General features: G+C 45.1%; 1 protein-coding gene across 8 annotated transcripts in view; it reads left to right on the top strand.

The window, feature by feature from the left end:
• The window catches only part of FBRSL1 (fibrosin like 1), a 456,102-nt gene that overhangs the window by 154,815 nt on the left and 279,173 nt on the right, over positions 1 to 22,114 (top strand). The window lies entirely within an intron of this gene.

Genomic DNA, 22,114 nt, shown 5'->3' on the forward strand with positions numbered 1-22,114 from the left:
TCTTTATTTGAGTTATTTGTGGAGGGAATGTTGGTTAGGGTGGAGGAGATTGAATGACCTTTGCAGAAATGTTAGCAGAAAGGGAAGTAGGGCTTCAGGGCGGCTGAGTCGTGAGTATGTTTTTCCCTCTTGTTACCTCCTTGATTTGACTGAACAAGCACCGAGGGACAACGGCGGGGTCTGAAAAAATTAATAATTAAGCGGTCGACGTTGCAGTGCTCTTGCTGTTCACCATCGTTCTCCTCTGTTGTCCTGATGGCCTCTGGGCCGATGGCTGAAGAGTAGGGAAGCAGCGTAGAGGGAGGAGGATGTATTTCAAATAGCCAGGAACATAAATAGCTGTATGTTGTTCTTTACGAAGTCGGACTGCGGGATTTGAGAGCATTTTCATCACGGGAGCATAAAAAGAACAGCGGGAGCTTTCCAAAAGAGTTTAAAATAATGTGATTGGAGTCAGGTCTGAGTGCACATAGCTGGTAGCTATCAAAATTCCTGTTGTTATCAACAGTGGGGTAAGCGGGGAAGAAAGATTAATTTGATGGCATTGGAAGCTTGCTTTGGTTGGCGGGAATAATGGATTGTTTCCTAAGCCAACTTCCTTCTACTGGGTCTCAGGACAGGCAGGATAAGAAGCAAGGGATGGAAGCGAATCAAGGAGAGAACCAACCTTGAAATAAGACGTTTCCTGACAGTGAGAACAAGTTAACCAGTGGAATGGTTCGCCTCCAGAAGTTGTGGGTGCTCCATCGTTGGAGGTTTTCAAGAAGAGACTGGACAGCCATTTGTATGGAATTGTATAGTGTTTCCTGCTTGAGCAGGGTGTTGGACTAGAAGACCTCCAAGGTCCCTTCCAATTCTGTTATTCTGTTATATACCTGGATTGCAAACCCCAGAGGACAAGATGGCAGCTAAGAGACTATCCTGTATCTCTTTGCTACTGCATAATTGTTGTATGGATTTCTGCAGCTCAGTTTATGCTAGTTGCGTTACTTATAATTTAGGGCCCACAATTCTCAGAGTGACAGGAGTTAGAAGCTCCCTGTGTTTAAAAAGCACCAGATTTGGGAAACCTGACTCACTCATTTATGGTGCCATAGCCTTTCTCATTATTTTCCTTCCATATTTTGCTGTGCTTCAGCCATCAGGTAAGACGATCCCGTGTGCTTTTTCATTCCCAAAACAAAAGCTTTAAAAGAGGTGTGCGTGGAGGGTGGGCTGTGAAATCCCCCAGCTTCTTAAAAAAGCAGAGCCATTAAAAGACCTTGCTCTTAAATATCACCTTAATCCCCGGAATCAGGGAAGGCTTTACAAGAATTAAAGAAAGAATGTTTGCCCAAAGCAGAAAAGGGAATTACAAAAAGAAGAAGAAGAAGAAGAAGAAGCAAAGTTAACCTCCCTCTTTTACATCCACACATTTCATTTATGTATTATTATTTTTTTGCTATCCTCTGGTCATGTGTGGAAAGCTGATAGACCACAGCCAGATGACTCCTAGCTGGGGGGAAAGTTTGACATAAACACAACAGCATTCCACTGGGATTACAGTGGAAAACACACAAGCCAGCCTGTTTGCTGATGAGGTAGAAGGAAAGACAGATGTGCTTTTGCCAAGATAAGAGAATCTCCAACTCAAGGAGGTTCCCCCCTCCCCAAGATTTTCTCAACCTTTCCAGGATGTCTAGCCACCCCTCCTGTTTCTGAACTGATAGTTGGCTTGCTTGCTCCTGACAAGCTTTGAGTTAAAGCCAGGCAGGCAAGTTCCAAAAACATCTGCAATTGGCCAGATCAGAAAACACAGGAAAAGATCCCTCTGTCTGTCCCCACCCAAAAGAGGGTGAGTTTCACCTGGCATCCACTCCCCATCACGAAAGGTCTGGTCCTTTGCCTGGTTTGTTGTTGTTGTTGTTAATTGCGAAGTCATGTCCGACCCATCGCGACCCCATGGACAACGTTCCTCCAGGTCTTCCTGTCCTCTACCATCTTCTGGAGTTCATTTAAGCTCACGCCTACTGCTTCAGTGACTCCATCCAGCCACCTCATTCTCTGTCGTCCCCTTCTTCTCTTGCCCTCCATCTTTCCCAGCATTAGGCCCTTCTCCAGTGAGTCCTTCTCATTAGGGGGCCAAAGTATTTGAGTTTCACCTTCAGGATCTGGCCTTCTAAAGAGCAGTCGGGGTTGATCTCCTCTAGGACTGACCAGTTTGAACGCCTTGCAGTCCAAGGGACTCGCAGGAGTCTTCTCCAGCAACAGAGTTCAAAGGCCTCCATTCTTTGGCGCTCAGCCTTTCTTATGGTCCAACTTTCACAGCCATACATTGCAACTGGGAAAACCATGGCCTGAACTATACGCACTTTTGTTGGCAGGGTGATGTCTCTGCTTTTTAGAATGCTGTCTAGATTTGCCATAACTTTCCTCCTCAGGAGCAAGCGTCTTTTAATTTCTTGGCTGCAGTCCCCATCTGATGGTAAACACCATCTTGGTTTGTTTAGCTAGGCTGAAAGCTGACTACAGAAGAAGGGAGGGGCGTCCATAAACAGCTGGTGCGTCTGATGGAACACAGATGTGTAGTGGGACCCTTTCCATTTTTCTGGAACGTTTTTAGTGGAGATGAATGGAGCTTAATCAGCTATAAATAACAGTGGGCCAGGTCCTTGGTTTTCTAACCTTCTGCATAAGTCCGCTCTCACCAAGGTTAAGGTCAAGTACCGCAGCTGACGGCCCAACAAGACCACAATCAGCTGTTGGACAGAACACCAAGGGGTGAGGAGGACCAGAAAGCTGAAAAAGACTGGTCCAGCAGATGTGTGGGGTGATTCCACCTAAACATCATGCTCTTCGCAGTTGCGGAAGGCTGTTTTGAAATACGCAGGGCAGATTTGGGCAGCAGGTTTCGAAAGAAGCAGGCCGTGGGGTGATGTCAGTTGAAATACCGCGTCCGGTTCTGGTAACGACAATGCAGAAAAGATGTTGAGATCCTGGAAAGTGCACAGAGAAGAGTGACAAAGAGGATTAGGGGATTGGAGCTAAATTGTATGTTGAGCAGTTGAGACAGCTGGCCTGTTGAAGAGAAGGAGATGCGATAGCTGACTTCCATTACTTGAGAGAAGAGGGGATTGACTTCTTCTCTAAGGCACCAGAGGGCAGGACAAGAAGCAGTGGGTGGAAGCTCATCAGAGAGAGACCCAAGGTAGAAATAAGGAGAATTTTTCTGACCCTGAGAACAATCAGTGGAACGACCTGCCTCCAGAAGTTGTGGGTGCTCCATCACTGGAGGTTTTGAAGAAAAGATTGGACAACCACTTGACTGGGATGATATAAGGTCACCTGCCTTGACTTCCAAGGTCCCTTCCAGCCCCATGGTTCTATGTTCTAATCCTCAAGTTGGCTCTGAAGCCTCGTGTTGTGGTTCCGGCTAATGAAACATTCCAAAGAACTTCCAGGCATTTATTTTCCTAAAAGTCTTTTATTGTTACAAAATGTCGGCACAGGCACAACGGAGGGATGCTAGGATCTAAGTTCTTTTCCTCTGAGCAGTTAAATTATCAGCATGTTCCCTCCCTAAATTAGCCCTCATATCTCACATTATCCAATTAGTGTGAAGGTCAAAGGTTGGGCTTTACCTCCAACGCCCCTTCTGTTCTTTATTAACCCCATATTTACCAGACAATTCTGCATATTGTCAAAAGCAAGAATATACAATATTTGCAGCGTTGACACCTCGCTTTCCTCCATTCAGTGCAGTCACACAAACTAGGTCGGCCCTTCGTCAACTTTTGGAGCAAATTGCAACCCTATATTCTGCTTCCAGCGGTTCTGTCTTCCTCCTTCAGGTGGGGTGGAATAAGTGGCTTGATCAGTCATCTTTTTATGACTTGGTTATTGTTTATATTGATGGGATTGTATGTCAGGATGACTTACGAAAATTCTTGAGTATCGGCCGAGGTTATGAGATTAGATATAGATATGGATATAGATATAGACAGGGCTTTTTTTGGTCATAGAACGCCCAGAACGGAGTTCCGGCACCTTTTTTGGATGGAACCTTGTAGGGTAAGCAAGGCGGGTTGTATGACGTGTGTGAGTTCCGGCACCTTTTTTTTTTTTAACAAAAAAAAGCACTGGATATAGATATAGATCAGTGATGGCGAACCTTTTAGAGACCGAGTGCCCAAACTGCAACCCAAAACCCACTTATGCATTGTCGAGTGCTGGGTGGGTGTGGCCCATTGGGTGGGCGTGGCCCATTGGGTGCCATGGCCCATTGGGTGGGCGTGGCTGCAGTGGTAATGGCAAACTGGGTGGGACTAAAAAGTTCAATCAATCAATTCCAACTTTGCAAGATTTTTTTCCCCCAGCGAGAAGTTAAAATTGACTGATTGATTGAACCTTTTTTTTTTTTTTTTTTGCACACGGCGGCAGAGGCCTAAAGCGAAAAGGTTTTATAAAACCCAGCTGAAGGCCTAGGACTGGGGCGACGGCGCGCGTGCCCACAGATAGGGCTCCGAGTGCCGCCTCTGGCACCCGTGCCATAGGTTCGCCACCACTGGTATAGATTGTCCCTCAGCAAGTTAGCCTTGTTTCATGGCCAGTTGGCTGTGGCAAGTTGTCCCATTCTGCTTTTAGGAGGCCTTGAAAACCTGTTTTGTTTTGAGTTTTTTCTCTCCCCACCTCCCCCTTTCAAGCTCTGGGTCAGGAGTTTTACAACTGCCTTGGCTGTTTTTTTTTTTTTTTTTTTGACTGATAAGGGTTGTTTGAAACTGCCTCTGGTGCAATCCATTTTATGATTATTGTTGTTTGCTCTGTTGAATGGCACACTCGACCCTGAATTGGATGCTGGTTGGGCAGCTGTAGAAATAATCAACCACCAGATAGACAAATAAACATGGTTTCCTATTGACTCCTCGACTCACCCTCCCCTCCACCTTACCCAGTCTGTGCTTCTGGGGTTTCCTAATAGTCTCTTGCCCAAATATCGGCCAGGACTGACTCACCCCTCCGTTGCACAAGATCTGATCTTTCCCAAATGGCAGGGGGTTATTTTGAAATCTTTCTGGATCCCGGATGGGAAAAACAACCGTCTTTGAATCTCTAATTCCCTTACAAAGGGTGGAATTCAGCTTCTGACTGGGCCTGCTAAAGTCCACAAACCGCAGTTCTTCACACAATGCCAGCCTTGTTTGCCTCTTGGTTGGCAACTAACTCAGCTTTTTTTAAAAATAATAATAATAATAATAATAATAATGAAGGGATACAACATCACCATTCCCTTCTTTTTCTTTCTCTGTAGTTTGCAGTGCATTGCTGCCACTTAGTGGGGGCAGAATTGAACTGAAACTTCTTAAAAGTGGGTGAAATCTTCCAGGGAGAGACAGCCGCTGGCATCGTTTGGGGGTGATCCCGCTTCCCAAATATCAGCAACCAGGAAGGATCTTCGCCAGACCCTCCTCTTCAGTCCCTGATTCCATGCGGCCATTATAACATAAGTGAAAATCAACAGCTAAAAACTACACGGATAGGTAGGGATTATCATTAAACTTTTAGAGACGGGCTGAAGGCTTCTAACAAAATAAGTAGATCAGAGGATCCACTGCGTTCTCCAGAGAAACAGCCAGTGGGCATCAAAGGCAGTTGACCACCCCAACACTTGCCTTTTGCTGCTTGGAAAACTTCTGCAACCTTAACAGAATGACGGAGTTGGAAGGGACCTTGGAGGTCTTCTAGTCCAGCCCACTGCTCAAGCAGGAGACCCTATGTCACTGATGGCGAACCTTTTAGAGACCGAATGCCCAAACTGCAACCCAAAACCCACTTATGCATCGTCAGGTGCCGGATGGGTGTGGCCCATTGGATGGGTGTGGCCCATGGGGTGGGTGTGGCCCATTAGATGGGCGTGGCTGTAACGGCAGACTGGGTGGGACTAAAAAGTTCAATCAATCAATTCCAACTTTGCAAGATCTTTTTTTTTCCCGCAAGAAGTTGAAATTGACTGATTGATTGAACCTTTTTTTTTTTTTTGCACACGGCGGTGGAGGCCTAAAGCGAAAAGGTTTTATAAAATCCAGCTGAAGGCCTAGGACTGGGGCGACGACGCGTGTGCTGACAGAGAGGGCTCTGAGTGCCGCCTCTGGCACCCGTGCCATAGGTTCGCCACCACCACTGCCCTATGTCATTCCGGACAAATGGCTGTCCAATCTCTTCTTAAAAACCTCCAGTGTTGGAGCATTCACAACTAGGAATTTAATTTGTATTAGTGAATGATAAACTCAGACAACACGTTTGTTGAATAAGCACTGTTGAATTGTATTTAAAAAAATCAATACAAACTTATATATATAAGTACAGAGAAGAGCAACAAAGATGATTAGGGGACTGGAGGCTAAAACATATAAGGAACGATTGCTGGAATTGGGTATGCCTAATTTAATGAAGAGAAGGACGAGGGGGGACATGATAGCGTCTTCCAGTATCTCAGGGACTGCCCCAAGGAAGAAGGAGTCAAGCTATTCTCCAAAGTGCCTGAAGGCAGGACAAGAAGCAATGGATGGAAACTGATCAAGGAGAGAAGCAACCTAGAACTAAGGAGAAATTTCTGGCCAGTTAGAACAATTAACCAGTGGAACAACCTGCCTCCAGAAGCGGTGAATGCTCCAACACTGTAAGTTTTTTAAGAAGAGACTGGACAGCCATTTGTCTGAAATGGGGTTTCCTGCCTGAGCAGGGGGTTGGACTAGATGACCTCCAAGGTCCCTTCCAACTTTATTATTATATATTATATATATAAACCTCCAGTGCTAGAGCGTCCACAACCTCTGGAGGCAAGTTGTTAAAACCTGCTTTTATTTCACTCGTCTTTTGAGAATACAGGTGACCCGAAAGAGTAAAATTGTGGCTTTTTAAAAAAAAATAAGTGGAGCATGGAATAAAAGCTGTTGGAAGGGAGGTGGAGTGGACAGCATAACCTGTTTGTCAAACTCCCATCAAAGGAGTTCATGAGGATTAGATAGAAGATGCCAACTGTCCAGAGGATGTCCAAGCTAAGATTCGGGGCTAGCTTCAAAGAAATTTTACGCCTAGGATTGATTCATAGCTGCCAGATTTGGCTGCCAGATTCTCTGTCTAGCTTCATTGGACACGAACGTTGCATGGAAGCTGCTGACAATGCACAGACGGATCTTTTATTATTTTGAGATTTTTTTTCCCCTCTCGAGTTTCCGAAGCAAAGATTTTTTTCTTTTCTTCTTTTTTGTTTTTAAAGAAAATACCTCGTGAAAAATATTTTCACAGGGGAACTATCAGCTTGGACTTCTGCTTTTCATTTATTATGGGTAAACTCCCTTTCTTAAGGGTGGTGTTTTTTTTTTTTTTTTCTTTTTAAGAAAAAAAGAAGCAGGTGAAGAACGCTGGCTGGATTCAGGGCCCCAAAATGCCTCTTATATATGTTTTGTAGTGGGAAAGCAAACAGTTTAGTTCTTGCTAATTCTCTCTAAGGGCCTATAGGAGAGGGGTGTTGTTGCTTTTTTTAATTAAAACTGCCAGACATTTCTGTCTTCGGCACACACCAGAGGGCACTCCGTGACATGTTCTAACATAATAAATAACCCCTTAACCTGCTTTAGTGCGTTATGCTCAGTAGCATGTTTTACAGCGTTACCTGGAGTCCTTGAATGCCAGTTCCCTTGGCACCGCGATATAGCATTTTTATTCTTTATTACGATCACTGTTTTATAGCTGCCTCGTTCAACTGTGCTGTCATCTTTATTCTCCTTTACTGCTATTTTTTTTGTGTGCATCTGTGAATATGCAAGAGAGAGGGGGGGAGGGGGAAGGGAAGGGAAGGAAGGAAGGAGGGGAGGAGAGAAAGAAAGAATGAAAGAGAGAGAGAGGGAGGGAGGGAGGAGGAAAGGAGAGAGAGAAAAGAAAGAAAGAAAGAAAGAAAGAAAGAAAGAAAGAAAGAAAGAAAGAAAGAAAGAGAAAGAAAGAAAGAAAGAAAGAAGAGGGAGGAAGGAAGGAAGGACAATGGTAGGAAGAGAGGGAAGGAATGAAATTAAGATGGCACTTGGAAGGAGGGAAGAAAGAAAGGGAAGAAGGAAGGAAGGAGAGGAAAGAAAGAAAGAAAGAAAGAAAGAAAGAAACAAAGAAACAAAGAAAGAGGAAGGAGGGAGAGAAGGAAGGAAGGAAGAAGGAAGGAAGGAAGGAAGGAAGGAAGGAAGGAAGGAAGGAAGGAAGGAAGGAAGGAAGGAAGGAAGGAAGGGAAAGAAAATAAACAAACCTGCTTTGAGAATTTATATCAGAGTCAAGAAGATGAGATGCCAGCTTCACATTAATTCCTAGTGGGAACACTGACATAAATTGAGGAGCCCCACATGCCTAGAAAAACCCCACTGGCATTCCAGATGTCAGTTAAGGCAAGCGTTAAGTTATAGCAGAAAGCTTTGGAAAGTCAAAAGTAATATGAAACACAGGGAGGGGTAGATGGAAACCTATCAAAGAAAGAACCAACCTAGAATTAAGGAGAAATTTCCCAGCAGCTGGTGCAATTAACCAGTGGAACAGCTTGCCTCCAGAAGTTGTGGGTGCTCCATTACTGGAGGTTTTCAGGAAGAGATTGGACCACAACTTGTCTGGAATAGCAATCGCACTTAGACATCTATCTATCTATCTATCTATCTATCTATCTATCTATCTATCTATCTATCTATCTATCTATCTATCTATCTATCTATCTATCTATCTCACAGCACACTCTGGGCAGTTTGCAAAAGTCAGTATATTGCCCCCAACAATCTGGGTCCTCGTTTTACCGACCTCAGAAGGATGGAAGTCTGAGTCAACGTCGAGCCCATCAAGTTGTGGGCAGAGTTTGCCTGCAATCTACCGCCTTCTAAGCACTGGGCCACCAGGGTTCCCTCCAGGAATGGTCTAGGCTAGGGTCTCCTGCTTGAGCAGGGGGTTGGACTAGAAGACCTCCGAGGTCCCTTCCAGCTCTGTTATTCTGTAATAGTGTAAAACAAAAGAAGACGGTAATGCAGATTATAGGTTAAAGGGAAAGTTTGAGAGACACAAGATGAGAAACGAGGGATTAGGCTGGTTTTAGAATGGTGGATCAAATACTGTTTCTGCAGGTCTACCTTCACATCTTAGCACCGAAATAAAAGAAACTCTACACAATATCTGCCTATTTAAAGCAGTTCTTCAGAGACCCATTTTTGAAGCATGTTTTTTTTTTTTTTAATCTTTTGGCTTGAGGAGAGAAACGTAAAGCCTCTCTGAGTTTTAACCCACCTGGGACCTTCCCCAGCGTCCCATCTGCTGTAGACTCAGTGAGATTTGCCTCGTGACAGCAGTCATTTGAAAAGTGGAGAACGCGGTGGAAACGAGCAGGTGTTTCTTTGGTCCTGCTAGGTACCTAACTTCCTCCGATCTTCATTTTCACACTAGATTTAACCTAGAGTGGGCAATCATCTGTGGAGAGGAAGACAGCAGAACCTCCTCAGCTGCTAAATGCTTCCTCAAAATGTGTTTTGGTTGACTTGCCATCCTCTTCGAACCGAAGGAGCTTCTTGGATAAGAAGCGATGGGTTTTTTTGTCTGTGTGTGTGTGGGGGGGGAAACCCAAGAAAATCTAGTAGCCTTTTGGAAAAAAACACCTTTGTTCTCCAGCATGATGAGTGTAGAATCCACTGGTGGATAATCTCAGCCTTCCCACTCAGCTGAGACTAAGTCAGAAATCTGCCACGCCTCCTTCTGGGTGGACCTTGCCCAGTTTTTGACTTAGTCTTAGCTCAGCAGGACGCAAATTATTTGGCACCTCTGAACAGATTAGGTTAGATTAGTTAGATCATTTAGATTAATTGGTTTCCTATTTAAATTACAAATTCGTTGATCAATTTGGCTACTTTGAATACCAATTCTAATTTTTTCTCAAATTGGGGACACTGCACGCGGTGCAACTGGGGACTGACACATTAGACTTTCAGAGATGATGATCTAGAAACGTTTGCAGAATAGAACAAATGGGCCAGTATTTCATCACTCTTGCTTTCCAGGAGGTAGAAGTCAGTCAGATCCAGGAATTATTGCTTTGGGAGTGTTTCTGTTTGATCCAAACATCAGTTTGGCACTGATGATGTTACTTAGTTGGGTCATGAAAGATCTGTGGGAAAACCACCCAGCTCAGAGCACCAAGGACCCCACAATCCTCCTTGTCCTTCTTGTCCTACTCCTTAAACCACTTGCCCTTCTAGTGCTGGTGATGTTGCTTAGTTGGGTCATGAAAGATCTGTGGGAAAACCACCCAGCTCAGAGAGCACCAAGGACCCCACAGTTCAACCCTGAGCTATAAATATTCTCTTTTGTTGAACAACTCATAAACTCCAAGCATGAAGGCTAGAATCATGCAAGGTGAACAAAAAGCCAACTTCTTTCCAACACTTTGCCACGTCTCTTCCAGGTTTCTAGCAAAGGTTTCTAACAATTACCCTACAGGAAACCCTTCCTTCCTTCCTTCCTTCCTTCCTTCCTTCCTTCCTTCCTTCCTTCCTTCCTTCCTTCCTTCCTTCCTTCCTTCCACAGGATTTTCTCCTGGGGTCCACCTTTCCTACGTTTTTTCTTTTTTTACAAAAACTGGACGTTCCCTTTCTGAATTTTCTCTCCCCACTGCCGAACCGGCCAGCTTAGAACCTTACCCTCTCCGCTGATGAGCAACCCAAAAACAAGCCAAGGGAAATGTCACCTTTTTGAATATCATTTACATTTCCTGCCCCGCCAACTGGGGAAGAGGCAGAGCCATTTGTACATTGGCAACAGCCAGCCCTCTCTGGCTGCCCCCAGCTGCCCCCAATTTGTTTTTGACAGGCCTAATGCATCTTGGACCGAGGAGGCGTAAGGGAGAGAGGCCAGAGCTAATCAGAGCTGATGTATGAAAACTGAAAACGCCTAATTGGTTCTAATTTGTTGTTAACATCCCACCCGCTCGGCTGCTAAAAATAAAAATAAAGTCAGGTATGACAACGTGAGCAACAGACTGGCTCGCTAGGACAGCCTGCTACGGATGCCAAGTTTACTCGGATTCTTAAAATGACTCTTGGGGGGGAAACATCTGCGTGGGTGAGAGTCCGGATTCTTCCCCAACAGGTAGTCCTCGACTTACAAGAGTTTATTTAGCGACCGTTCAAAGTTGTCATCTAGACCAGAGGCCCCCAACCTTTGGGGCACCAGGGACCGGTTCCGTGGAGAGAGGTTTTTTCATGGACCGGAGAGTGTGTGATTTTGTGTGTTGACTGCATCCCATGGATGGGGCTTTGCTTTTTTTGTGCGGACCGGTTGCCGGCATGCCGCGGCCCGGTACAGACAGGGGGTTGGGGACCCCTGTTCTAGACCAGGGTCCCCTGGTCTGTGGACCCCCACCGGTCCACAGCAGGTCAGTAAGTGGGCAGTACAAACAAGCAAAGCCCCATCCTCGCAATGCAGGCAATATTCGAAACCACACCGGTCCATGGGAAAAAAACTTTCTCCATGGAACTGGTCCCTGGTGCCACCAAGGTTGGGGACCTCTGTTCTCAACAATTGCTTTAGGGAGCTGGATGGGCAGAAAGGCCATCGGACACCCTGAGGAATGGACGCCGAGCCTCCTAGAAGTGGTGGAGGGTCTTGCAGGGTTAAACCAGCAACTCGTCCTTCTCCTTGTGGCTTTCCAGAGGTAAAATACAGCTGCCTGGGTGCCAAAGCAGGAAAGAAAACAGAGATCTCTCCTATATGTGAAGGATTTCATGTTTTAATGCAAGGCAGATGCGGTCTCTCCACAATGAATCATTCTCTGTTGTTGGTTTTTGTTTTGCCTTTTTTTTTTCTCCTCCTCTGATGTCTGAACGCTCTTCCTGTCCATGGAGAAGAAAAGGCCTCCTGGACAGCATTTCATCTCCACGTTTGGGAGGGAGGGGAAAATGGGGTGGGGGGGGAATGAAAGGGAATAACGAAGCGTGGATGTTACCCCAGACACCACTAGGAATTCCCCTCTTCCTCCCATCTTATTGTCTGTCTGTTTGCCTCCTTCGGCAGCCCCCTTTGGCGCTCTCCAGGCTAAATGAGAGCAAGCAAAAGACTTAAAAGAGGAAGGCAATCTTGGGGAGCGAATTCCAAGGCAATTTTTCATGCCAGCTCCTTGGTGATTTAGAGACCAGATTGGGTCTCCCTCCCTTTCCACCACCTTTCTTTGCACTAGATTAAAGAGCGAGAAAAGCAAAGGCTATGAAGTCATTTCAAACAGGAGCAGCCCCAGCTAAACACCCTGGACTTTTTTCCAACGTCAAGTAGGATTTACGACTATTATTTTTGTTTTAGGTGGGGTTTTTTTCCCCCCTCTCTTTTGGCCTCCATCTGTTTTGTGTTTTTTTTTTTTGGTTTTTTTTTTGAAAAGCAGGAGGAGTTTCCAAAAGCGTTTGCTAAAAGCAACTCTGGGATCCAAAAAGGTTGGAACGGATGGAGGGGAAAAAAGAAAAAAAATACACAATGCAGGAAGTGGCCTTTCGGAAGAGATTATTATGTAAATGACAAGGCTAATAATCAACATCCTGAGCTCATGATTGTCATCTGGAGCTTTAGCGAGACCCGAGACCCGATCTTAAAGAGTTTTGGAAGCAGGATTGCAGACTGAAAGGGCGGCTAGGAAAGGAACCGGATTCTTTGGATTTAATGCGAACTGTTGAATGCCCTTGCAAGCCTTTCAATCAGGATGGCACCGGGACAGACCCCCTGCGATCCCAAAACCGGTGCCAAAAGTGTGGGCAATAAATAGAAATAATTAAACATTGGCGAAAGCTTTGCAGAATTGGATGTGAAACGAAGGGCTCTCTGCTATGGGGGGAACGGATAGATGCATTCACACGTGCCTTAGAGCATGTGACGTGCCAGAAAATTTTGCTGACTCCTGCCACAGATGTACTAGAGGGAAGAGAAACAGTCAGTGCAAAAAGTTACAACCGATTAAACTTTCTTGGATAAGAAGCGAAACCTCTTCTTCTTCAAATAAAACACAGTCCAGTTGCCTTTTGGAAAAAAAAAAAAGCATCCTTGGGACAACTCCACAGACAGCAAATCGAGCATTTCCTTTCACCTAGAAATTTTTTCATCTCTCTGCTACCAGTCGCCAGAGGGGTGCCTGTACTCCACATAGGTGTCAGGAAGGGCATCCAGCCAGTAAATGCTCAACTGCATTCAGTCGGCCTGACTCTACCCCGAATTAAGGGATGAAAGACAAAAAAGAAGAAGAGGACCAGGTTGTGTCTCTGTCTGTGTATGCTGTGCCCTTGTGTTGCATCTAAATGCTTTTTGTTTTGTGCACACCAGGAAGCAGGGGAATAAGAGATTTAAACTAGGTTGTGGGTCATGTGACCAGGAGGGGGGGAGAGACTTAGAAAGGAGCAGCTAACAACATTCTGAGCCGCTGCCCTACTGTTCCTCCCATAGAGATGAATTTTTCAGGCATTCTCTGGTCTGATCAAGCTAATTTTGAAATGCCGTGTTTCTTTGCCAGGCCTACCTTCCTGTACCAAATCTCCTCCTCTTCCTCCTCCTCCTCCTCCACCACCACCACCCCTCTCCCTTCTAGCACTGATGATGCCACCTAGTTTACGTAATGAAATGTCTGCAAGAAAACGAACAAGCTCAGAGAGCACCAGGGACCCATAGTCCTTCCTTCCTTCCCTCCCTCCCTCCCTCAATTCCACTCTCTTCTAGCACTGATGATGTTACCTAGCTGGGTAATGAAACGTCTGCAAGAAAACCACCCAGCTCAGAGAGCAGCAAGGACCTCATAGTCCTTCCTTCCTTCCTTCCTTCCTTCCTTCCTTCCTTCCTTCCTTCCTTCCTTCCTTCCTTCCTTCCTTCCTTCCTTCCTTCCTCCCTCCCTCCCTCCCTCAATTCCACTCCCTTCTAGCACTGATGATGTTACCTACTTGGGTCATGAAATGTCTGCAAGAAAACCACCCAGCTCAGAGAGCACCAAGGACCCCTCATTTCAACCCCGAGCTACACAGATTCTCCTTTACTGGCCCCTCTGCCTAATCGCATCATTCTCCCCACGTCAAGAGATCTTTGGGTACCACACGAAACACACAGCCTCCACAAATCTGCTGCACCTACAGAGCTACCTTAAAGCTCGCCTCCCTTTGCCCTTGATTACCCTCCCCTCCCGTGTCCCTGAGCGATGTTGTGTTGAGCTTTCTGCCACGGGAGGAAGTCGGTGTTCATGTGAGATGCTGGATTGGCTTTCCTGACATTGTTTGAACCCAGCAGCTGTTCAAGGATGCCAAGTCTATTTAACAATTAGAATGGAGGATGAAAGAGAGGGCTCACCGTGCATGTTTGCTATACAACTAGGAGCACCAGAGGCAACTGCAAAAACCAACATTCATCCTCTGTTTCAAGGGCAAAATGTTCCCCGTTTTGCATTCCTACGCCTTGCCTGAAGGCACGAGATGTAATGAAGGACTTTTAAAAGCAGGATGTACAGATGCCTCCGCCCACCCTTTCCTCACCATTATATTTTTCTGTTGCATGAAATGAGAGAGGAATCCCTCCTTGGGGAGGAAGCTCTGAGCCCCCAACCTGCCCTATGAAGAAAGCAAGCTTATATTTTATGGCTGCGTTTTGGCAAATCACTGTATTCAGCAGGAATACACCAACCTGCAGATCCAGGCTCCCCTCTACCTCACGGAAAGAGAGGCGCTCTCCAAGAAAAAGAGGACCTCTTTGGACAGCTCGATTACTCAGTGTATAAGACATGCTGGAGGGGCAATGGGTTGGGGGTTTCAAGAGATATATCAAAGTTAGTTCTTGGTCGTCTTGGTAGGTATGTCTTATCTGGGTCCAGTCAGCCAGTTCCTGCTAGTTCAGGATCAGAATAACAATAGCAAAGTTGGGAGGGATCTTGGAGGTCTTGGTCCAACCTCCTGCTCGGGCAGGAGACCCTAGACCAGGGGTAGGCAACCTTGGCTTTTTTATGACTTGTGGACTTCAACTCCCAGAATCCCTGAGCCAGCATAGCTGGTTCAGGAATTCTGGGAGTTGAAGTCCACGAGTTATAAAAGAGCCCAGCTTGCCTACCCCTGCCCTAGACCATTTCAGACAAGTGGTTGTCCAATCTCTTCTTTAAAAACTCCAGTGAGTAATTATTCTCATTTTCAGACAATTCCTCCTTAGTTCTAGATTGTTTCTCTCCTTGATTAGTTTCCATCCGTTGCTTCTTGTCCTGCCTTCAGGCGCTTTGGAGAATAGCTTGACTCCCTCTTCTTTGTGGCAGCCCCTGAAATATTGGAACACTGCTGTCATGTTACCTCTCCTTTTTTTCATTAAACTAAACTATTCCTCATATGTTTTAGCTTCCACCACCACCCCAGTCACCTTTGTTGTTCTTTTCTGCACTCTTTCCAGAGTCTCAACATCTTTTTTATATTGTGGCGACCAAAACTGGATTGCAGTATTCCAAGTGTGTTCTTACCAAGGCATTATAAAGTGATATTAACACTTCATGTGATCTTAATTCTATCTCTTTGTTAATGCAGCCTAGGACTGTGTTGGCTTTTTGCGGGGGGCAGCTCCTTGGTGAAGTTCACAGTTCCTTGGTGGATCGTTCTCAGGAGCACCCCAACTCGTGCTATGTCACACCGTTGCATAGAAAGACCCCTTTGGTTATTCCTGAATGACCCAGCGGGGCACACTCAGCAGTTCCAAGTGGGCAAGAATGACTTCACAGCATTTGAGTAAGGGGAATCCTGAGTTTAATGCTTCTTCTTTACTCCCAAGCCCACCACTTAAGGCCCTGGAGTCAAATTAAGATGACTAACTCCCCCTGGAGAGAAATATATAGGAGGCAATTATCTATCAATGTTCCTCCCACAAATGGGATTTGGGCCCAGTTATAATCCTGGTTCAGGAATCAATTGGAGTTGAACTTTTGAATAAATTCAGAAAATCAATCCACGTCCATCGGAATGTTCAAAGCTGTGGGGACATCTCATAGGATCTGATCCAGAATCGGACTGAAATTGGTTTAGACTGAATCTGTGCCTTCAACCCTAACCCTTGAATTAGCATCAGTTAGCACCTTAATATGCAGATGTACGTGTGAGGGAAGTATCCCATCGAGTGACATTCACTGGGTCTAGGACAATTGACCACGGTGACATCGCCACACCCTCGTCACCCCGGGACCCCCATTGTAGCCAACTCACCTCAGCTGGCCCTCACTCCCTCAGCACTCCTTCCCCGCCACTGGTTCCCACATCTCCCCCCACCATCACGTGGCCATGGGCAATTCACCTACGGACACTTATCCCTAGCTGATTCACGGTGTGGGACATCTAGATGTCGGCCAATCTAGGGCAAGTTAGAGTTAACACGGATATCTATGCAAGTTTCATGTTTTCTAGGGGTATACATTAAGAGGGGTGTTTTATGAGCAATTCCCTGAAACTTTTATCGTCTAGGTATCTCCCTTAAAAAATACTCTCAAGGTGGCGAGCACTGCTGCTTAATGAAACGGTAAAACCACCGAAAAATTCAGCTACTCCATGCAAGAGATAAAACGGGGAGATAAACTTTAATCTACAGCGGCAGAAAATAGAAAAAAAAAACTGGTACAATTATCATCCCGCAGTAGGGCTAGGAAACCATAGCGATCTGTTATGAGAACTGTCAAAGGCTTCGTTATCTGCAAAAGACTTTATGAAAACAAAGGCTTTTGCTATCTCCTGGAATACACAAAGATGAGAATGAAGACGTATTTTGCACGGGGGCAGGAAGGATTCCAGAATTTTCCTTTGCAAGTGCTCCTTTCTCCGCAACACACTTGGAGAAAACATCACAATGGAATTACTGATAGTCCTCAACTTACAACAGTTCATTTAGTGAGGTTTGAAGTTACAACGGCATTGGAAAAAGTCACCTCTGACCTTTTTTCACGCTTACAATCGTTGCAGCAGCCTCAGGGTCCATGATCAAAATTCAAACGATTGTCAGCTGACTCATGTTTATGACCATGAGCCGTGGGGGCGCAGTGGTTAGAATGCAGTACTGCAGGCTGACTCTGCCGACTGCCAGCAGTTTGATTCTGATCTGCTCAAGGTTGTCTCAGCCTTTGCATCTTTCTGAGATCGGTAAAATGAGGACCCAGATTGTTGGGGGCCAAGACGCTGACTCTCTAAACCCCTTAGGGCTGTAAATCACTACGAAGTGGTATATAAGTCTAAGTGCTATCTCTATTCTATTCTATTCTATTCTATTCTATTCTATTCTATTCTATTCTATTCTATTCTCTATTCTATTCTATTCTCTATTCTATTCTATTCTATTCTATTCTATTCCATTCTATTCCATTCTATTCTAATCTTCTTTTCTGTTCTATTCTATTCTATTCTATTCTATTCTCTATTCTATTCTATTCTATTCTATTCTATTCCATTCTATTCTAATCTTCTTTTCTGTTCTATTCTATTCTATTCTATTCTCTATTCTATTCTATTCTATTCCATTCTATTCTAATCTTCTTTTCTATTCTATTCTATTCTATTCTATTCTATTCTATTCTACTCTATTCTCTATTCTATTCTATTCTATTCTATTCCATTCTATTCCATTCTATTCTAATCTTCTTTTCTTTTCTATTCTATTCTATTCTATTCTATTCTATTCTATTCTATTCTATTCTATTCTATTCCATTCCATTCCATTCCACTCCATCCCATCCCATCCTATCCTATCCTATCGCCGTGGTGGCTCAATGGTTAGAATGCTGTACTGCAAGCTAACTCTGCCGACTGCCAGCAGTTCGATCTTGACCGGCTCAAGGGTAGGCAAGTAGCTCAATCTCATTAGACTTCAGAGATGGCCAGGGAATCCCAGGACTACAGGCCAAACTGGGAATGCCATCACAAACCAGTCTGGGAGAAAGCCACGGCAGACCCCTTCCATATGTGTCCGTGAAGTCATAGCACCCAAATTCAGTGTGCAGCTGATTTTTCCTACCCCACCAAAGTGCAGCTAAACTTTGACAGGCCCGGCCATCCTTTCCACAAGATCCACCTCAACAGATTGTATTATCCAGAGTGAGGAAAAAAAAAAAAAAAATCAATATCTCTCCTGACCCCCTTAAACTGATTTGAGCATCCACAAAAGAAGTTCAGCTACTAATTGGGCCAATTTAGCAACAGCGATTTAGCTAAGTTAGTTATTAAATCAATTGGCCTTCTGGGCTTCAAGAACAGCTGTCTTTGTGTGCTTGACTCGGCTATCTCCCTCTTGTCAACAAGGCTGTCATGCCTAAAGAGGGTTTTTAAAATAGCCGAAGACTGGATGGCAGGAGATAGGGCAGTTGGGGACAGATCCATCAGAATAGAGCTGGAAGGGATCTTGGAGGAAACCCTATATTATTTCAGACAAATGACTATGCAGTCTCTTTTTAAAGTCCTGCAGTGATGGAGCACCCACAACTTCTGTTCCACTGGTTAATTGTCCTCACTGTTAGGAAGTTTCTCCTGAGTTCCAGGTTGCTTCTCTCCTTGATTCGTTTCCATCCCTTGTTTCTTGCCTTGCCTTCTGGTGCTTTGGAATATAGGTTGACCCCATCGTCTTTGTGGCCACCTCCCAAATACTGGAATAGTGTTATCATGTCCCCCCTAGTCCTTCTACACCAGGGTTCCCCAACCCTTGGTCCGTGGACCAGCGCTGGGCCGCAGCGTGCCAAGAAACTGGTCCAGACAAACAAGTGAAGCCCCAATCCACGGGATGTAGAAACCACATGTCAACGCTGCAAATATTGTATATTCTTGCTTTTGACAATATGCAGAATTGTCTGGTAATTATGGGGTTAATAAAGAGCAGAAGGGGCGTTGGGGGTAAAGCCCGGGAAAGAAAGAGGAAGAAAACATTTGACCTTCACACTAATTGGATAATGTGAGATATGATGGGGCTAATTTAGAGAGGGAACATGCTGATAATTTAACTGCTCAGAGGAAGAGAACTTAGATCCTAGCATCCCTCTCTTGTGCCTGTGCCCACATTTTGTAACAATAAAAGACTTTTAGGGAAATAAATGCCTGGAAGTTCTTTGAAATGTTTCATTAGCCGGAACCATAACACCGCACATCCCTCCGGTCCATGGAAAACCCTCTCTCCATGGAACTGGTTCCTGGTGCCCAAAAGATTGGGGGCCGCTGGTCTAGACAGAGATTATCCACACTTTTTTAAGGAGACAGGGAAATCTTCATGGCTTATCGCTATTCCTAGGTCATTTTTTTTTCCCCCTTCCATTCAACCATGTCCATGTTGTTGGAACCGCCAAGGGTTGCAAAATTTTCAGAGCGGGCTTGGACCCACAATTCTGCTTTCTGTCTCCATAAAGCCATGCTTGATCATTGGCTAGCCAAGAACTCATCAAGCTTGGTTTTCAAGAATGAAAGGTAGTCCTCGCCTTTCAACCGTTCATTCCCTGAAAATAGTGACTTAGGACCAGGCCTCGCGCTTAGGACCGTCCTGGAATCCCAACGGTCACGTGATCAAAATTTGGGTGCTTGGCAATGGCCGTGGCAGGAACCTGGGATCGCATGATCACCATCTGTGGCCTTCCCAGTTTGCGTTTGACAAGCAGAATCACTAGGGGAAGTTGGATTCGCTTCCCGACTGCGTGAGTCACTTAACAACTGCAGTGATCCATTTAACAGCCAGGGTTCTATTGGGCATCAACTGCCTTTACCAGCAACAGAAATGCAGTTGTGGGTTATTAACACCCATTTCTCAGTTAAACGATCCCATTTCCAGACTATTTTGAAAGTCCCAGTTTCTCTAGATTTTTCGTTTTTTGCACCCACGAGATTCTGTTTTTTTTTTTTTCCTCCTCTGCTCCCCGGTGCTAAATGCACTCCCCTAACTACAATTAAAATGTTGACACCTGGTTTAGCTCTGCAGATTAGGATTTGATTTTCCGTAATTATATGTTATCACTTGCATTCAGCAGCAGTTCTGCCTTCTGTACAGCATGATAGCACTTATTAATTCAATAAAAGAAATCAATTCACAGACAATTTCAGAAAGGTAACACCTCTGGAACTTAGCATCTTTCCAGTCGGATCATGATTGGACTCTGCATCTTGCTATTTAATCAGTAATGGGTGATTACAATAGAGGAGACCCCTCAGATGTTAATTAAAAATATCCCTATCTGTCAGGGACTAGAAGGCTAATAGGGTGCCATGCCACATATCGGCTAATATTTGACTCCATGCTTAATGGGTATTTACGGTGAGTGATAAGGACGTTTATTCTGCTTCTTTGTTCTCCAGAAGATCCACAGCTTCTGTGGAAAGACAGAATCCGTTCTTCACTGGATATTGGCCTATATCCAATATATTTTGAGACTCTGGAAAGAGTGCACAGAAGAGCAACATGAATGATTAGGAGGCTAAAACATACAAAGAACGGTTGCAGGAATTGGGAATGTCTAGTTTAATGAAAAGAAGGACTAGGAGTGACATGATAGCAGTCTTCCAACATTTGAGGGGCTCCTACAAAGATGAGGGGCTCAAACTATTTTTCCAAAGCACCAAAAGGCAAGGCAGGAAACAGTGGAGGGAAACTAACCAAGGAGAGAAGCAACTTATAACTAAGGAGAAATTTCCTGGCAGTGAGAACAACTAACCAGTGGAACAGCTTGCCTCCAGAAGTTGTAGGTGCTCCAACACTGGAAGTTTTTAAGAAGAGAATGGACAGCCATTTGTTTGAAATGCTATAGGGCTTCTTGCCTGAGCAGGGGGTTGGACTGGATGACCTCCAACTGGACTGGATGACCTTCCAGCCCTAGGATTCTAAGTTGTAAGGAATATGACAAACTTCTAAGCAGCTTTGCACGGATCTCATGATCGTTTGTGAGATGTTCTGCATTTGCTTTCTAAGCTTCTTGATTCCCCCCCTTCCTCCTTTCACCAATAAAAGCGATATGTGTGAATCCACAGTTCAGGTCCTGTCTCCCCTCCCCCCTTGAACAAAACTCCAACCTGGCTGGCCGTCATGGTAACCCAGCCTGGCATCTGCCTAGCTCACACAATTCTCTCCGCTGTGTGCAACCAACAGATAACGTATCTTCCTCTTTCTCTTTCTCTCCTGGACATAAAGCATACATGACTGCTGACGGTAATGCAGTTGGACAGGCTGTCAAGTTTGTGATTGTTGTGCATCGACTGGACTTTTTGCTAAATTGCTTGTAACAAGATCTTTTCTGGGCAGGTATCTTGAGTTCTGGAGGGGCAGCTGTTCCTGGCCAGAAGGCCTACTCGGCTTAGAGAGAAACTACAGTTCTCCAAGGAGAGCTTTTTCTGCTAATAATACCTCTGGAATGTGCCGTCTATCCCCTCCCATTCATTTATCCTATTACCAGGTCTTGAACCATCTCACTGCCAAACACGATACAGCTTTAGAATATCAGGGAAGCCGTGCCCATGTGTAACTGCTGGCTTCTATTTATTTCCTGGCCAACCTCTCCGTTGCAGGTGGACATAACCCGGCCAAATACCTTTGCCTTGAGTGAATTATTCAGGAATTTGGATTGTTGAGCCCCAAGTCTGTCATTATAGTTTAGCTTTTGGGGATCAGGTTGCCAACTAAACATTACAAAACCCTGCTTTGCTTTCAGTCAATTGGCTCCCTTGGTCCACAGCTGTTGCAATCTCCTCTGGTTGATTTGTACTGTCAATCTTTCCTGGCTTGCAGGATTGAGAGAGTCGCGTGCCACGTGTGGAAGGAACCCCCCTGTTTGTTCACCTTTCCACCTTGGTTGATTTGTATCTGCCATCTTTCTGGGCTTGCAGGATTGAGAGACTAGGGTGCCACCTGTGGAAAGAGCCACGGTTCACCTTTCTACCTTGGTTTTTATCTTCTGCTTGACCCTGAAAGGAGGCAGGATGGTCAACCCTGGTCCTCCAGATGACCTCAACATTGTCCATGCTGTCTATGAGAGGCTGCTCAACAACATCCACTGGTTAATTGTTCTCCCTGTTAGGAAGTTTCTCTTTAATTCCAGATTGCTTCTCTCCTTGATATAGTTTCCATCCCTTGCTTCTTGTTCATG

The sequence above is a fragment of the Crotalus tigris genome, unplaced genomic scaffold (assembly GCF_016545835.1).
Source record: "Crotalus tigris isolate CLP2741 ecotype Arizona unplaced genomic scaffold, ASM1654583v1 scf7180000024461.2689607, whole genome shotgun sequence".
NCBI lineage: Eukaryota > Metazoa > Chordata > Lepidosauria > Squamata > Viperidae > Crotalus > Crotalus tigris.